Source organism: Magallana gigas, chromosome 4 (genome assembly GCF_963853765.1).
Source record: "Magallana gigas chromosome 4, xbMagGiga1.1, whole genome shotgun sequence".
Lineage (NCBI taxonomy): Eukaryota > Metazoa > Mollusca > Bivalvia > Ostreida > Ostreidae > Magallana > Magallana gigas.
The window spans coordinates 10,186,076-10,204,090 of record NC_088856.1 but is presented as its reverse complement, the minus strand read 5'-3'; the positions used below and the strand labels follow the sequence as shown (position 1 = coordinate 10,204,090).

Below are 18,015 nucleotides of genomic sequence, written 5' to 3'. Positions count from 1 at the left end.
TCCTTTTGTAAAAGTGAGACTGAGATCAAAAGTAAGCTCGTCTAAGTTTTATGGCCCCAGGGCCAGATGGTTCCAAATTGTGCTAACTTAGTTATGACTTTTTTGTCACTTTTTTAAGGGCTAATAGGTATAACTTTTTAGTGCTTTTTTTGGTATGGGAAATGTGATTTGAAATAAAAGCTTTCTGAATGTTTAGATTTCTTATGATTTCAATGCAGTTTTCTGGATATTTTTTTTCCACATAAATAAGATACCATATATCAATGTTTAGAAAGAGGGCTTTAAATGTCAAATTCTTACAAAAATGGCTTAAAATAGTCCAGGTTTTTTCTTTGTATTTGAAGCAGTTTACACTAAAAGTCTATCACCTATAAAGCCCTCTGAAGGGCGCGTAATTATTGTGATCGGCTTCGGCAGATCACTATTGTGTCCATATGAGGCATCCGGCAAATGCTTCCACGTGCGCACACATTCCGCTTGCATAAGTAGTTCTTATAAAAACTTGAAGTTTGGTTTAGTATTTATATAACATTTTACTCAGTTTTATTTCAATTCATTTACCTTAAGAGATGCAAACATACATAAAATACAGTTCGACCTGTTAATTCAAGAATGCACATTTTGTCTCACGCGTAAGAATTTCGATCGAAAGGTTCATTCAGTAATGCAGTTGACCTCGATGAACTGACCTCAATCATAAGAATATGCTCCATTAACTGACCTCGATCTATTGATGTTGCATAACAGTAGCTAGGAAGACGGCTTGATTTATAAACAAGGTTACGTTATAATGCGACCTCAATAGCAAGTTATGATGGTATTCAATGTTTTTCAGTCGCATTAAATTATTGCAATACAACTCTTTCTATGTATACGTGTTAATGCTCTTTTAGAGCCCTACTCAGTATTCTTAAGAAGAAGATACGTTAACATTTAATAATTACGTTAAAAATATTAAACCAGACAAAGAGTTTACGAACGGCTTTCCCCAAATTTATTTCAAAATTAAATTTGTTGACGGTTTATAATGATGAAATTCTGGTGTACAGATTCAAAATATTCTATTTTTTTTTTAAAATACAATACTTTTTAAATTGTTTTAAATCAAACTGATCATGTTGATTGCTTCTTGCTATCAATATATCATTATTGCCGATCATTCCTTTAAAAGGAATACTTGTTTAAAATGACCTCAGCTTATAGAAGAAAGATATGCTCTTCATCTATATATGTAATACTGAATCTCCAGTTTACTCTAACGTGTCTAAGAGATTTCAAGTTGTTCTGATAAAATCAAACACCAATAAGATTATTGTGGGGGGGGGGGGGGTGGAAGTCCATCATAATTCCTCAGAAGGCGTAATATCCAATTTAGATGTTCATCTGATTATCATAAAAATTTTGTAGTTGAGCACAGTCACCAATAGTTTCTTTCTTTCAGTGATATCAGCCCGAATCATATTTGGATATAACTATAACAAAGAAATGACAATAATAATTTCAGTTCAATTGGTCATATCTGCCCCCTCCGAGCACCCATTCATGCAGGAATTTCACATAAGAAAAATTGTCTCAACAGTTAAATTCAATCAACAATATATGTATATGCTTACTTAAAGAATTGATCTACTAAGCCACTTTTTAAAAGTGTTCTGTCCATCTCCCTACTCGATCAGTAATTAAACTTTTTGTCATTGAGATGGGGAAATATTTTTTCTTCAAAATCTAATATTCAATTATTTTACATAAAATTGAATTGGTCTGCAAAAAAATTAGATGATTTAATTTGTAATTAAAATCAAAGTAATTCAGAGAAATATTTTGACAGTCAGCTGATATAGATAGTACAGTAGCATTAATATCAATATGTGAATTGTTGGCTTATATTCATATGCTTGAGAATTTATTTCCTATTTAGTCTTGGTTTTGTCAATGTGATCAGGGCAGTTCAAATAGCTTGACATAAACCTGTATTACTGCTTTTACTGCAGAACTTGCTGAATGCTCTATCTAACATGGATTTTATTCTTTATTTAACAATGTAAAGTAAACACAAATAAAAATCAACTTTAATTTTTACAATCATTAATTGTAATAATTTTCACTGAAAATAATTCAACAACTCAAATGATCAAGTGGTAATAATTCATTATTAATCAGCATTGACATATGAACACATCTTATTTTCAAAAGTAGACAGAGTATAAGTCAGGCACACATTTGCTTTGAAATAGTTTAGAAAATACTTGTTTGTACCATTGTATTTAAACCAAATATCCCTATATATAATTATATATAATTTTGAATTCTATTTGATAAGATTTTCAGTTTTAGTTGAAAGCCAGCTCTTCTTTTCTGTGGAACAAAGTGGCTAACATATATAGCTGTTTATCTTCAAGGATGAAAGAAATTCTGCTAAAGAAAATCATCCCTTCTCAACTTTAGTTTTAATTTGTTAGTCTGTTTTTTTGCAATTGCACTTTCACCCTCTTCTTTTGCAAAATTTAAATATTTCAAGCATTGTCTCTGATCTGTCTGGTGTGAATTTTTGATTTTTGTGTAGACATGGTAGATTTTAGTGTCCATCCTCATTTAAGTTGATTAACTTGGCTTGCATGTGACACATTTTCTGTTTACAACCCATTAAGTTATCTGTAATAAAACAAAGAACCCGTTACAACTAATACACCTTTCCATCCCTTATTTACTTAAACTGTCTTGAAAACTCATACAGTAAAGTATTTTACTGTTATAATTCATTAAATATACATGTAGGTCTTGATTTCTTGACTTTTTCAAGCAATATGGTACAAATAGTTGATTTTATGTGAATACATCATTAATTATCAACATATAGAATAATAAGAAGACTGATCAATTATTCACACAAGATACATTTAAACATGTACTTGTATACTACACGTACCGAAATACATGTAGCTACCATAGTCTATACATGTGCGTTAATACATTTTTCATTAAAAGTTTGTTATTGTCCTTGATGCACAAAACTATATACACTAAGCAATCACGTATAAATTTTCTTTGTCATGTTTAAACTTTTATTTATAATGTTGTGTGCATTGACAGTTAATCCGAATTTTCACAAAGATCTACAGCATCCACTATTTCTCCCGTTAAAGAAATGTTTGCTAGTAGAAAATAAGAAACCAGTAAAAGTTGTCACTTACCATGATAATGAACTAAATTAACACTTCTATAATCCAGAAACTAAAATCCATAGTCGTCTCACTTCAGCTCCGTAGAAATATTGGATGTAAACAAAATACCGTTTTTACCTCCTTTCGTAAGAGAGTCATATCAAAGGGAGGTAATTAGAGTAAAACTTGCACGTTTCCAAGTGTATAAAATCGGTATTTATTTATATACGGGTGACTTGCCGAAAGATTTTTTAATTGATTTTTCTAGAACAAATGTCATAATATAAATATGTGGTGTTAATTAACCTTGATATGGTTGTAGACTTTTATAAAAGTGCACTGAATTGACTGGTGTTTGCATGCAAAATTAACAAGATAAAACAGGTATAAATATCAAAGGATGAAGTAAATGTAAATTCTTAATGATGTTTAAGTTACAGCAAAGTGTTTTGTAGTATAAAAAAATATTGATAGAGTTTTAAGATGATTTAACATAATATTGTATTTGTATATACAAAAATTTTTAATGTTAAAATGAAGTACAAATCAGTCAGTCTAAAAGCACGTGGTTTCCATAGTAACAGCACGAATAAAAAAAATTACCCAAATATTCTTAATACAATCTTCATTCTGATTATCTTTATATGTGTTTTTATCATTATTTTTTTTATGTCACTTTCCATATTTTTCACAATATGCTCAATGCTTGCTGATTTTGACTCATATACAATTCAACTTAAATCTGTTTTGGCCTTTAAAATGGATTCTAATCTTATACAACAGCGAAGCTGGAAACTTGTAGTAAATGGAATTTCAGTACATTAGAAAATTAATAGGAATGAAACTGACATTTTTTTAAATCTGTAATTAATATAAATGAGATAACAAGTTTCAGAAATCGATGAAAAAGAGAAATGGATTAAAATATTAAAAATAATGACCACATTCAACATGTCTAATAATTGTTTCAATGATCTTGATTTTAAAAAAAAATGTGGATCATGAAAAATATACATATAAACAAACACAAGTTGTGTGTTACTCTGGCTCCACAGAGAAACAAAGTATTCAGTACGATGACAAAGGACATCCTCTCTATTCATCTGGTGACATGATATACATCAGTGAGAACAGGAACCTAGATATCTGTGTGTCAGACTGTGCAGTAGTGGTGGTCAATCAGGCCGGGAAACTCCGGTTTACCTACACTGGTCATTCCTCTACTACCAAAGGGTCATTTAGTCCATGCGGCATCACAACAGACAGCCAGGGTCGGATCCTGACAGCAGACCTTGACAACCACCGTATCCACATCCTGGATCAGGACGGACAGTTCCTCCGCTATATTGACAACTGTCATTTAGAGTTTCCTTGGGGTTTATGTGTGGACACCAGAGACAACCTCTTTGTGGCTGAACACATCACAGGTAAAGTGAAGAAAATACAATATCTGATGTAAACATTGTGTATGTATTATTATATGTAAACAAACTGTGTGTGTGTATTATATGTACACAAACTGTGTGGGTATTATATGTAAACAAACTGAGTGTGTGTGTATTATATGTAACAAACTGTGTGTGTGTATTATATGTAAACAAACTGTGTGTGTATTGTATGTGTATATGTCAACAAACCATGTGCAAGTATCATATTATGTATTTAATAGAAACAAACTGTATGTATGTATCATTGTAAATATAAACAAAATATGTGTAAATCATCATTAATTGTAAACTAAAGAAATAAATTAATGTACATGTGTGTATTGAAAGCAGTTGGAATTGGATGTATAAAAATATATCTTAATTAAATGTACATATCTAATAAAAAAAATTTCTTTCTGAAACAAAAAAGCAATATATACGGTATATGCAATTTAAGGTATATGCTTTTTGAGAGCCTTTATATGCAAATTGCAATTGTTACAAGGGATTTTATGTTTTTATGTTGGTGAAATATGTGATAGAGTTTTGAGCTCACCGAGACGAAGTCGGGGGGGGGGGGGGGGGGGGGGGGGGTCGGAAGGTTATGCTATACCGTTGGTGTCGGATGAATGGATGGAAGGATGTAAATTAATATATTTGAATGTCTAAAAGACCTTAATGTTTTCACTTTTTAATCATTTTTCAAAATAAACTGAAATATTTATTGTTGATGGCTCTTGATTGGTCAATAAAGAGAGTAAATTGAAAAGAACTGTTAGTATATAATTGTGTAAAATTATTCCTTTTGTTAATGTACCTCTTGTATCCGTTTATGGTTGTAGAGTGAAAATAAACTGAACTGAGACACACTTGGTTGAATTACAAACAGTACAGTTAATCTGGTCAGGCTTGAGTAATTAATGCGAGTTAGCTACCTTATACCATCAGTCGTGTGCGTGAATGTTTAAAAGTAGTTGTGTTAAACAGCAATGTGACGTAGGCCTGTCTTTTAAATTTTCATTGTAAGATTTGTCTTGCTTTTAAGCTAAGTCTACGCAATCGGTGCATATTTTTTAACTTGCTTTTATGCAAAAAATAGCTTGAGCTCAACGTCCTACTGAAGTCCAAGGTCATGTTCAAATGGTTCTAAATATGTAGGTCGGAATACATTTCCCTTTTAATTGAGTACATGTAAAGATTGATTGCTGATCAATAGAAGCTAGGAGGCAGTGCTAAAGGAAATGTTAATCCTCGCCTAACATGCAGTTTGCATAGAGGACAAACAACACAAAAACAGTAGGATTTAAAGAATTTAAAAAAAATTCGCAATGATGCGAGGATATTCCAAAAATGAAAATTTAAGTTCCTGCTATCTTCCTTTCGGCATATGATTATCTTACTTTTTTGCAGATCAATATGGTATTCGCCTTATAAGAGGTGGGCGCCTGTGGAATTTAAGATAAATCGATCACGGTCATAACAACGCTGACCGATATCGAAAATTAATGTAATACTTTGTAGATTAAAGCTGAACACCGCTCGTAAATAGGCACTCTCCGCCATATTTCTCTTTCATCACTGCTGTCCCTACAACCCCTATATAAGGCACAGACCTCTAAACAGTTCAAAGTACTTTGCTGTAGAGGTCTCACCTGTGTGGACGTACATCTCGCCTCGCTGTGTTATTCGGTCGCGATGAAATTATCAAATGTTACGCACTTTTTTAAAGCCAGGAGAATACTAACATCAAATATTTTGGTCAATGCATTATTTACAAACAGAGTATGCACATAGAATAAGAAATAAATGCATAAAATCGAAAGACCACGAAAGGAATACTACACGTCGACCACGAGTTTCAGGTGTGCAATCGGGTGTATCGGAATCGAAGGGTTTATATACCAGGTATCTGTGTGACGGTGCCTATTACGAGCGGTGTTCAGCTTTAAGCACATTTTAAGTCATGCTTAGTTACACACGGTAAGGGGATTCTGCTTTATAGGCTCTTGTAGAGAATTGGAGAAACTCATGGCATTGTTTTAGTTGATATGGAATATATATATATATATAGAACGTGTATATATTTACAAAGCTGTGCTCCGGGACTTTTTTAAACCAAAAATTTATAATCTGTGCCTGAAACCTTCCAAAATTATATATGGTTTATGCACATAATTGCAGCTCATCTGCTTCAGGCAACCCCTTCCAAATCAGCTCGGACACTCTCGGTATCTAGCTACGTAGCCTGTTTCGGGGGGGGGGGGATAATTCACGGTGGCATTAACAGATCGAGAGTTCATGGTGGCATCAACAGAGAGAGAGAGAGAGAGAGAGAGAGAGAGAGAGTTTCACGTAAATGCTGTTACAGCAGTATACACCTATAAGTAAAATTTATAAATGCTTCGGATCCATATAAAAGCCATGCAGGTATTCCGGTTAATTACATAATTAACAACAATCCAATGTTCTGCAAATCCACTCTACACAAGGCATGCAAGTTGGGGGTGAGAGGTGAAGGGTTATACTAATAGCATGCTGAAATGTATGAATACAATTAATTTAGCTATATTACATACATACAGACGTGCCTTATTCATGACCAAAACTAATATTAATGAGATTATTATATACTCTTTTTAAATTATATCGGTAAATATATTACACGCCACTAAATCTTTCCAATATCTCCACTGTTTCATGTTTACAAATATGTTAATATGTACTAGCTGTGGAAAGAAATGTCGTTTTCAAAAAGGGGTGGAGCTAGTCATACAATTTTGAATCTAAAGACCAATCTATACTACTATTTATATTAAAATAATAGACTCGAATTTTGGGCTTAAATATCGAGATATCGGAAGAGTACTGTCTTTTGTTTTATACATTTTAAACATCATTGTAACTTGAAGATTACCAATTTGTTTTTATTTTTTCTCAATCAAGCTTCACTAATTCATAATCAACGAAAATTCTTTAATATATTCGAAAATCATCTGGATTTTTTGGATTTTACAATCTTGCGCATGTGCATTACATTCAAGCTAAATCACGGGAGGCTCTTTAGTTTATGTTTCCACAATATCACATTTGCATGGATAAACTCAGAAACGATATAATTACAAATACTAAGTACATGTAAATTTTTATTGAACATTTGTCATATATTATGTTTATCAAAGGAAATGCAGGAGATAACTCTAACTCAGTGCATTTAATATAAAAATCCCGAGAGTTCCGAATATCAACATGGTGTGTAAATTGAAGCGAGTAAAAAAGTTGGTGAAGAAGTGTTGATTTTTCATTAATATGAATTCAATTTTTAGATGAAAGGTATTAACAGCATCAAAATGGTTTGTTATGAATAATTTCACTTTCATTTTCAATGCAGCTTAGTTAATTTTCTCCAAAATCGTTTTGGATGGATTCTGAAATATTTTGCTACATTACGGGTATTTTAACTGTGGCAAAGGCCCGCAGTCCCGAGACACAGTTAGATTATTCTAACTAAGCAGAGTGTAATGAAGTATATACAGTAGCATTATTGTAGGCTTAAATCTTGGTTCTCTCTGTAAATGTCAACAATAGGGTGTGTTGATGTATCTATTTAATAGATGTCCGATACATTATCATATGCAATGTCAACCCGTGCACGCACGGGTCAAAGTCTTGTTTGTAAATAAAAATAGAAAACAAAATTGAAGAAATGGGGAGGGGGGGATAACCAATCAATGACATCTAAATTTTAAATACACTGTAATAATATGTTTTTGAGAGCCCGGTCCCTGTTTATAGGTGTGTAATTTCCCACTTAGTTTTAAATTAAATGGTCTGACTATACGCAATATCTACATAATTCTTTTAACTGTTTATTTTTTTCATTTTAGTCCTTTTTATTTAGTTCAAAATGTCCTATTGTTTATTTCCTCCCTACTCATAAACTTATTGTACATGCATGCACACTTAACTTAAAAATTGATCGATATGACAATAAAGTATGGCTCTTGCTAGTGTATATTTATACAATCTCTATATTAAAAAAAATAAAAAACAAATCATACGTCAATGAGGCAGGTATTACAGTCTATACTGAAATAGTGAACTCAAGTACACTCATTACAGATGTTTGATCCCTCTCTAAATTTATCGTGGGAAATATAGCGCGAGAGTACTGTGACGTCATCCATGAGTTTGTTCATCTTTGTTTACTCAATACTAAAGATATGGAAGCATGTAACAAAGCTTTTGAGTCTCGCCAAAGAATATGCGGTACTCAAAACGTGTTTTCAAACTTTAAGACACCGTAAATTACGAGTTAAAAATCGGCAATTTTTGGCATAGCACCACGGGTGAAAACATTAGAGAGCATTATGGGACGTAGGCAAAAAATCTTGTTGAATGAATTGTAGGTTTAGCTCGATCTTTTTCCCGCGCACACTGGTTCTTAGAACTCGCATCGCTCGCTATAATATTTATTTATTCAGATAAGTGCAGGATGTTTGTGGCGGGGGGGGGGGGGGGGGGATATACCCAAACAATGACATCTAATTTTAAATACACTGCAATTTAATATTAATTTATTCAGATGAGTGCAGGATGCCGTGACGGAGGGGGGGGGGGGCAGGGGGGGGGGGGTATACCCAAACAATGACATCTAATTTTAAATACACTGCAATTTAATATTAATTTATTCAGATGAGTGCAGGATGCCGTGACGGAGGGGGGGGGGGGGCATTCCATTTCAAACAATCTCAAGAGAGCACGCACTAGACACGTTTAAAAAGTTATTGCTTTTTGACAGACACCAAATTTACACGTATTGCATTTCGTCGATTGGAACCCTCACACCTCCTTTTCCATATTGCTGGATCCGCCTCTGAGGTACTATGTTTTCTCCAGGATACGTTTTCTCCTGGTAACTTATTTTCTTCATACTTTCCTTAAGGCCACACCAGTTTGATTTCTTTTTCTTCAAATTCTAGGCAAAAAATATCGGAATGAGCAGGTGAATTATTAATTTAAAATTGAAAAACTGTAATTTGAAAATTTTGAGGCGTTATCAAAATATAGACGCGAGCGATTTCTCGTGTGCATCAAATTTTGTTATATTTTAAAAGTTCACAACTTTCAGGAACAATAAGTCAAAGTATAAAACTTGCTCTTAAAGTATACATACCGGAATTTTACGCTGATATTAATTTCTATGTTTAATCAGTTCTGTAGCCTAATGAAAGTCAGACAGTGAATCAAGTACGTGATTTCAAATGTACTAGTGTACAGGACATGCTACACTCCTTGGCAGTACGTATCCCGGCCTTTTTTCAAATATATCTTTAAAGAAGATGGGTGAATAAAGCAAGAAGAATGCCCTTACAGCGACAGTTGATGTTTTGTTATAAAAATGTCATAAGATATAAAATTAATCCAATTTTCATTTTAAAAGCTTCAATGTTTATCATATGAGGCATCAATTTATATTGTATATTAAAAACGTTTCCTACATTTTTATTTGAAATGTCCATGTACCAACAAACAGACTAAATACACACAAAATAAATAAAAAAATATTTTTTTAGGAAATCATTGGATCAACTCTCCATTTTTCTATTACTGAACTGAAATGGTTAAACAAAAAAACTTTGATTTTCAAAAGCCAAAAACATGAAGACAAGACCCACTCTATGTAAAAAATAATCATTCATAAATTTTTTCTGTACAAATTTTTACTCTTTCTCTAAACATTTCTACGTTCATTTACAGAAACAGTAACTATTCATTCTGATATAAATATAATACAAGAAATCATCTTGACGCAAGCGTAAAATGGGCCGCAAAAAATATAACTTTTGTATGAATCATTGATTGTTTACATAAAAACACACCACAGAAGAAAATAAAAGTTGGTTGTACTAATTTTTATGGTAAATTTTAATATACTTTCTGCAACTTGTTTTGAAGTTTAACATTTTACTATTATCATAAAGAATCGAGTTCGTAACTGTAAGCATTTCTAACGGTAATTGTATACTCATTGCCATAGTATGAAGTAATGGATAACCCATTGATTTGTACATTACTCTAATACAAAGTTCAACTCATCATTTTTCTCTTGGAGATTATGTATTTCAAACCATTTTGGGTGGTTTTTTTTTGTTGCATTGTATTGATTGAAAACGTAATGTATTAGTTTATATGATTTCAAGGGACCACATTATAAAATAGAAATGGATTAGTTCAAATTTTTCAGTCAATTCAAATTTTCATTTCTGTCATATTTTCGCGTAAATAATTGATATGGATGTCATTTCATGATATTTTTCACCACATTTTACATGAAATGTAATAATACACACAAAGTCATTTTAGAAATTCAAATATATCATTTATATAAAACTTAATGACATTCAGGTCTTTAGTATGACCCGTATACCGATTTTGAAAAAAATGAAGAACTCCGAGATTTTCCGAATAGATTATAGTCTCGATAAATCGCGCCAAACACGACAATCTACTAAGTATGACCTATTTTTCATTTACGAGTAAAACAAAAAATATGTGATTTTTTAAAAAGTCATTAAACATATTTCTACATGCAAGTTTACTTTTAATTCATAAAAATAAGCATAATATTAATTCTATTAAAAAAGAACTATCCTGCAGAAACGCAGTAACAATATTTAAATGTATATCAAATAACGGACCGCCTTCCGGCGGCCCGTAATAACCATGATTTGATGAAGCGTAGTGGGTAAAGCGATGGGATTACACATTGAGATATTATCATCGACGGTTCGAATCCTCTTCAGTGCGAAACTTTTTTACACTATATTTAATCATTTAACAATGCATTCTTACAAATTAATGCAGTTTCTTTAACACGATAAATTTTATTAAATATTGATATTTACAATAAATAAAAATAAAGAGAAAACACCTGTGTTTTAAAAAGTATATGTAACAAGAATATGTTTCGAATGGGCGGCTTATATTTATACATGTATTACACGTAAAATCGAGTAAACAATGGGTTCCGTCGACTCGATACGGCTGTTGTGTATGTAAAAAAGCAAGTAAAGGGGAAAATAAAAGCGTCCAGTAAGTAAAGGCCTTGTTATGATTTCACAAGACAGAGGCGAAAATATCGACAAAAACAGTCAAATTTGCAATTTGTGCAGACATAAAGTGTCACACAGAACCACTAAATTAAAGAGCTAAAATTCAGACCAAAAACTACTACTAATTCAGTGTCAATTCCTTTTTTTTTTATTTTGCTCTGTAGGAAAAATCACATAATAAGTGTGCTTTGTTTAGCTTTAAGACAAACCTTAGTGGATTTCCAACGGAAGTCAAAGTTGATTCCTTTGTTTTGTTTGATTTGCATGTGCCGGTAGGATGTATATGTTGTCCAGAACACTTCTTAGGAAAAAAACATGAATCCCAATCAAGATATTGATGTGTCCTCTTACAGGAAGAAAACTCTATCCTCACCTCAAATGCAATGAAAACAAGAGCAGTATGCACATAATTTGTCAAATTTCAATCTTGATATTGAAAATTTACATAATGAAGACTATAACACTTTGATAGAAATTTCAAAGAACAGTTTGGTTTTTTTTATTTGAGATCAAATATACATGTAACCTCGCTTCGAAACACAAACTGCGATTGGCATACTTCTGTTTAAACTGAAATCAGGCCCCGGGGTCATAAAACTTAAACAAGCTCACTTTTGATCTCAGTCTAACTTTTCTGCTATATATTCCTTTTGTAAAAGTGAGACTTAGATTAAAAGTGAGCTTGTCTTAGTTTTATGGTCCCGGGCTTGTCTAAGTTTTATGGCTCCGGGGCCAGATCTGTCAAATGGAATTCTTGCTACACTCTGTGACATGCGTAGCAGACGTCAGATGGCTGAAATTGTAAGAACCGCGCGTGTTGCAATCATAAAAGATTTTTTTTATATCTAGGCTTCAATCACACTTCTCGGGAAAGCATCGTTGACCACCACATTACATACCTTTCTAAACAACTCTTTACCGATCCAATATCCAACAATGGTATACTGGTTTTAGATGGGACATATATTTACATACAGGAAAGTTCGTCTTACAAGTTCCAACGCCTTACATACTCAATGCATAAAAACATACCCTTGAACAAGCCTTTCATCATTACAGCAACAGATGGATACATCGTTACGTAAATGTGTTAGGTCCATTCTTTGCCAAAGTTCGCTCTATTCTGACTCCTCTATTCTACCTCATATTGTGAAAAATTAATGCCGGCAATTTCCTGGTTTTTTTTAAAAGAACAAGATGTTTTGATCTTTGACAGAGGTTTAAGGAATTCAGTGCGATTCTTTCAAGAATGTGTCTGACTATTCAATAGAAATGCCTTCATTTCTACCTAAAACCAGAAAAACAACATACAACGAAAGAAGCCAATACGTCAAGATATGACCAACATTTTGTGGGTTGATAAGGCAGCTTACGGAGGGATAACGAAATGGCTCTATCTTAACAATGTAGCTCTTAACAGTCAAATTCCTTACATTGGAGATTTTGTGCGTATTGTGTGCATCATGATTAGTACATACAGACCGCCACATAATACCAGCGACCAGGGATGGGGTAATTGAAAAAAGTATTTGTAATTGAGCATAATTAATTACTTTTTTCAAAGTAATTGGAAGTAATTTGTAATTGAGTCTGTTTTCAATTACAAGTAATTGGATGTATTTAAATGCATTCCAAAAATATAACGTATTTTCAATTACTTTTCAATAACATTTTAATTACTTTTTTCCAAGTTTAAAATTTAAAAATTGTACAATTATGTTTAGTTTGTATACCTGTTTGGTAATGGCTTTTGTTTATACAATAATTAAATGTCTCATAATGTTTAATACCGGTATGTTTATACAGCATGACACACTCCCCCTGGCAATAGGTAAAGGTCTAATTTTGCTAATATAAGGTGTGAAACCCTCTCATATCCAAGAACTGTCCTTTTTTAGACTTAAGGTCAATATCTAGTAAATAAAAGGTGCCTACCGGTTTACGAAATTCAGGATATAAATATTTTTAATGATGTTTCATAACAATATCTTTGTTTCATACGGTGTACCGGGGCTTAAATTTTTGGTAGTAACAATGAAAAATCATGTTTTAGATAACGATTTTCTTTGAAAGATAAAAGTCTTAAATCTCGGAGTTTTTTCCATTTTTGACTAATGAAATATATCTAGAATGCCTACAGTCTCTCCAAAAACGGAATAAGACAAGCTCTTGTCAAATTGAATAAAGAAACTGGATTACTTTTCCCGTGATTAAATATAGAATGGCAAAATATTGTTTTATTTTCTATATAATTCCTTTAAAACCGTGAAATACGGGAAAAGATGCATCACTCAATTATGACGTCATAATGGTTCTAGCACCAAAAAGACAGTCTGGAATCATTTACTAGATCTTGACCTTAAGGAAGTCTAAATATTGCATTACATTTATTATGAATTGTAGTCATTATTTTTGTATACACAGATGGGCTGTTCTGCCCAAAGTTGTACTTAGTGAATAAAAATATTTACGAGAATAAAAATCACAATAGAGAAAATCTTTAAATGCTCATTAAATTGAACTTCAACCTTTAAAAGCATTACCGTACATAAAGCCTTGTGTATCTTTATGCTATTTTTACATGCATTTGTTCTCAAGATTTTAAAAATAAAACTAAAGTAATTGAAATGTAATTAATTACATTTGTCACTTGGCTGGCAGCGACAATGGTGATCTTAGTCTTGATTTTAAAATGTTGGTAATATCTTGAGAAAACGCAAATGCTCTGAAACAATTGAGTACAAGACACAAACAAGCATTTAGAGCTAATTCCAAACCATGGAAAAGAATTGATGCCAATGATGTTGTTTGTTGATTTCCTTGTCCTTAGTGAGGATGAAGTGACTGAGAGAGTTAACATTTGGTGTCTATCAAGTCCGACAAGCAAATTCCTACGTCATAGAGCACACTGAAAACGACCAGTACCACATAGACGTGTCTCAAATTGAATCTGGATTAATTCATACAAGATTTCAATCTAGACATTGTAACAGTACCACTTATAACCTGTGGGTAAAGTACACTACCAACAGTGTGTGTGGTTGGTACTGTCAGTGTAAATCTGGCGCCAGCACTGTCGGATGTTGCGCCCACATCTGTTGCGTCATTTGCTATCTTGTGTACTCTCGCCATCAGTGCAATTACTCGGTTAGTGCTAATAAACAATTCATTTCAAACATTAATGATGCGTACGCCTGCCAAACAGACTCTGGTGATTTTTCTGACTAACCATAATATCAAAAATAAAATGGCTTCTTGTACATTGATTAAATTGTGTTTAGTTTTTATATTCTTGCGCGAGACATGACATAACTTTTGTACCAAACTTTACAAAATCTGAAGTTAAATACACGTTTAGCTCAACAACAGAAGCGAATATTCATGAATAGGCATTTCACACGGCTTCTATATACTACCATCTTTTTACATTAAATGTTATTTATGTTTCATTTACATGTTCCAAGGGTACTTCTTGACAGAACCGTGCGCCACCCACCTCCACATCTTTTTCTCCTTAATTGAAAAAATACTGTTTTCATTTCTTAAATTGTCACTAACCATAACATATTAAATTAACGCATCAAACCAATAGTTACAGAAAATAACAACTCCTTGGCATTTTTATTCACATTCGTTTTAATTGTATACATATAATATTTTTTTAATTGCGGGGAAAAGACGGCGCACAGTCATATCCACAAGTACCTATATGTTCCTCGGTTCAAAATAAAACACCCAAGCGAATATGTTGTTACCGCTTACATGATACTAGTATATATACGGTGCATTGCATTACGGGTTTAGAAAGGAGGTCAGATCCAAAACTCTTGGAAAATTCGCACATATTTAATTAACCAATAATCAATACGAATTATATCTTAGAATCCCACCCCCGCTGGGAATGTTTTAGAACCGTAAAAGAGAACCACACCAACGTGAAATTGGATATGAATGAATATGAAAACAACATAGTGACATGCAACTGAAAATATACTGAAGAATATATCAATTCTGGTTGTGACACGGCATTTGATTGGAGAGAAAAATTTAGTTGAATTTGTATAACCTGGTTTGCATGTCACAAGACACGTCACAATGCACCAACATCAAGAACGTACTAATCCGCTTGACGTAACGTTTAAATTTTGAACAGATTAATATCATTTTTAAAGGTAAAACACACTAAATTTGTACAGAAAATTACAGAAAATAAAATTATAAGGAATAAACTTAATGTCGTATTACTCAATATCGTATAACCTGGGTTGGATTCGCTTGATTGTAAAGCCTAAATTGCCCCAACCTAGGTTATACTAGTATAACTATGGTAGACATTGAGTTTATTTCTTGAATAAAAAAATTAAGCATAATAAGAATAAAAGCAAGATACATAGACTATTGGTGGTATTTCTTTAATGCTGCAATAATATGTTTCATATTATGTTATAAACGTATTATATTCTGTAACTTTTATTCTTAGAATATTCATAGAAGTGGCGACAAAGAAATCAAATTGGTGTGGCCTAAAGTTATAATGTATGCCCACCGGGAAAGATATTTCAAATTGATCGATTAAGGCGTCATTATGGATCTAACACCAAATAAGACAAAGTTTAGTGCCAAATTTTTTATTCTAAATAAAGATATAGGGGAAATGAAACATTTTTAGATATTCATTTTAGATATTTTATTATAATTTAAAAGCTTCTACCCAATGTATTTTAGCTTGGGAAAAAAACGAGAAGCGATGCCCATACGCGGGCATGGGACCTGTTTTTGAAATAAAATCATTTTCAAATAAAGTAGTGTTTTACTCTCTGTTTTGTTAAATTCGCATCAATGAGCGAGTCAGGGTGATTGTACGATTTTTTTCCGAATAGATATAAGTTGTTTAGGGTATTTGCAAAATTATTGTAAACTTAAAAATAACAAAGGGGTGAATTATCAATCGCTATGATGCTTTAATGTAGCAAAGTTGTAAATACGTATTACCTACGTTTTGCGCGCAGAGTGAGTACTCGCGGTATATACAATCGTTAAGTTACCTTGACTTTGACTGATTAAAACTCATACACACGTCCAATCACCGTCAATCAATGTTTTGAACTAATACTTACCAACTTCCTGTCCTGAAATCACTAATATCTATTTTACTTGTTTCTAACTCCTAGTTGTTGTCTACGGCCATATCACGTTGAAAGCACCGGTTCTCGTCCGATCACCGAAGTTAAGCAACGTAGAGCTTGGTTAGTACTTGGATGGGTGACCGCCTGGGAATACCAGGTGTCGTAGACTTTTTCCCCCCTCTCTTTCTCCCACTTTTCATCTTTCTTGACAGTAACATTTTATTTTTTTTATCGTTCAGAGCACGACAAAGAGTCCAATATGCTGCAGGATTCACTTTTCAATAATTTAACAAACAAGGTATCATCCGAAATGATTCAAAACATAATCATGAATACACAATTACACACACATATAAATACACGTACATATACTATAACATACATTCATTCATCCAATTTAAACGAATATTAAAATATAAAATGCGCACAGATAGAAAGATTGAAAGAGAGAGAGAGAGGGGGAGAGGCGGGAGCGAGTGGGGGGGGGGGGGGGTGGAAGCTGCTAATATTTTGTTATAAAGTGGGCCGTTCCTGGAGGTACTGCAATACCAGGCCAACCCGTGGCGAGAGCGGAGCAAGCCCCTGACATCTCGCCTCTGACCAAAAATCAGTTTAATATCGTAGTTCCCATGTAGGGAACGTATCAGATATTAAGCTGATAAGAACAGATACTACACTTTCATCTTAGCCAAAAGGCCGAGAAGCGATGCCCATTCGCGGGCATGGGACCTGTTTTTGAAATAAAATCATTTTCAAATAAAGTAGTGTTTTACTCTCTGTTTTGTTAAATTCGCATCAACGAGCGAGTCAGGGTGATTGTACGATTTTTTTTCGAATAGATATAAGTTGTTTAGGGTATTTGCAAAATTATTGTAAACTTAAAAATAACAAAGGGGTGAATTATCAATCGCTATGATGCTTTAATGTAGCAAAGTTGTAAATACGTATTACCTACGTTTTGCGCGCAGAGTGAGTACTCGCGGTATATACAATCGTTAAGTTACCTTGACTTTGACTGATTAAAACTCATACACACGTCCAATCACCGTCAATCAATGTTTTGAACTAATACTTACCAACTTCCTGTCCTGAAATCACTAATATCTATTTTACTTGTTTCTAACTCCTAGTTGTTGTCTACGGCCATATCACGTTGAAAGCACCGGTTCTCGTCCGATCACCGAAGTTA

General features: G+C 33.0%; 3 non-coding genes across 3 annotated transcripts in view; 2 read left to right on the top strand and 1 right to left on the bottom strand.

Moving 5' to 3' along the window:
- The first annotated feature begins 16,876 nt into the window (after window positions 1-16,876).
- Window positions 16,877-16,995, top strand: LOC117681913 (5S ribosomal RNA). Its single transcript, XR_004596502.1, has one exon. It is a non-coding gene; the product is annotated as a 5S ribosomal RNA (ribosomal RNA).
- A 346-nt stretch (window positions 16,996-17,341) lies between these two features.
- LOC117681927 (U2 spliceosomal RNA) lies at window positions 17,342-17,534 on the bottom strand. The gene has a single exon (XR_004596511.2). It is a non-coding gene; the product is annotated as a U2 spliceosomal RNA (small nuclear RNA).
- A 427-nt stretch (window positions 17,535-17,961) lies between these two features.
- LOC117681912 (5S ribosomal RNA) overlaps window positions 17,962-18,015 on the top strand; it is a 119-nt gene continuing 65 nt past the window's right edge. The window contains exon 1 of the ribosomal RNA XR_004596501.1: window positions 17,962-18,015. This exon is cut by the window's right edge and continues 65 nt beyond it. This is a non-coding gene — a ribosomal RNA (5S ribosomal RNA).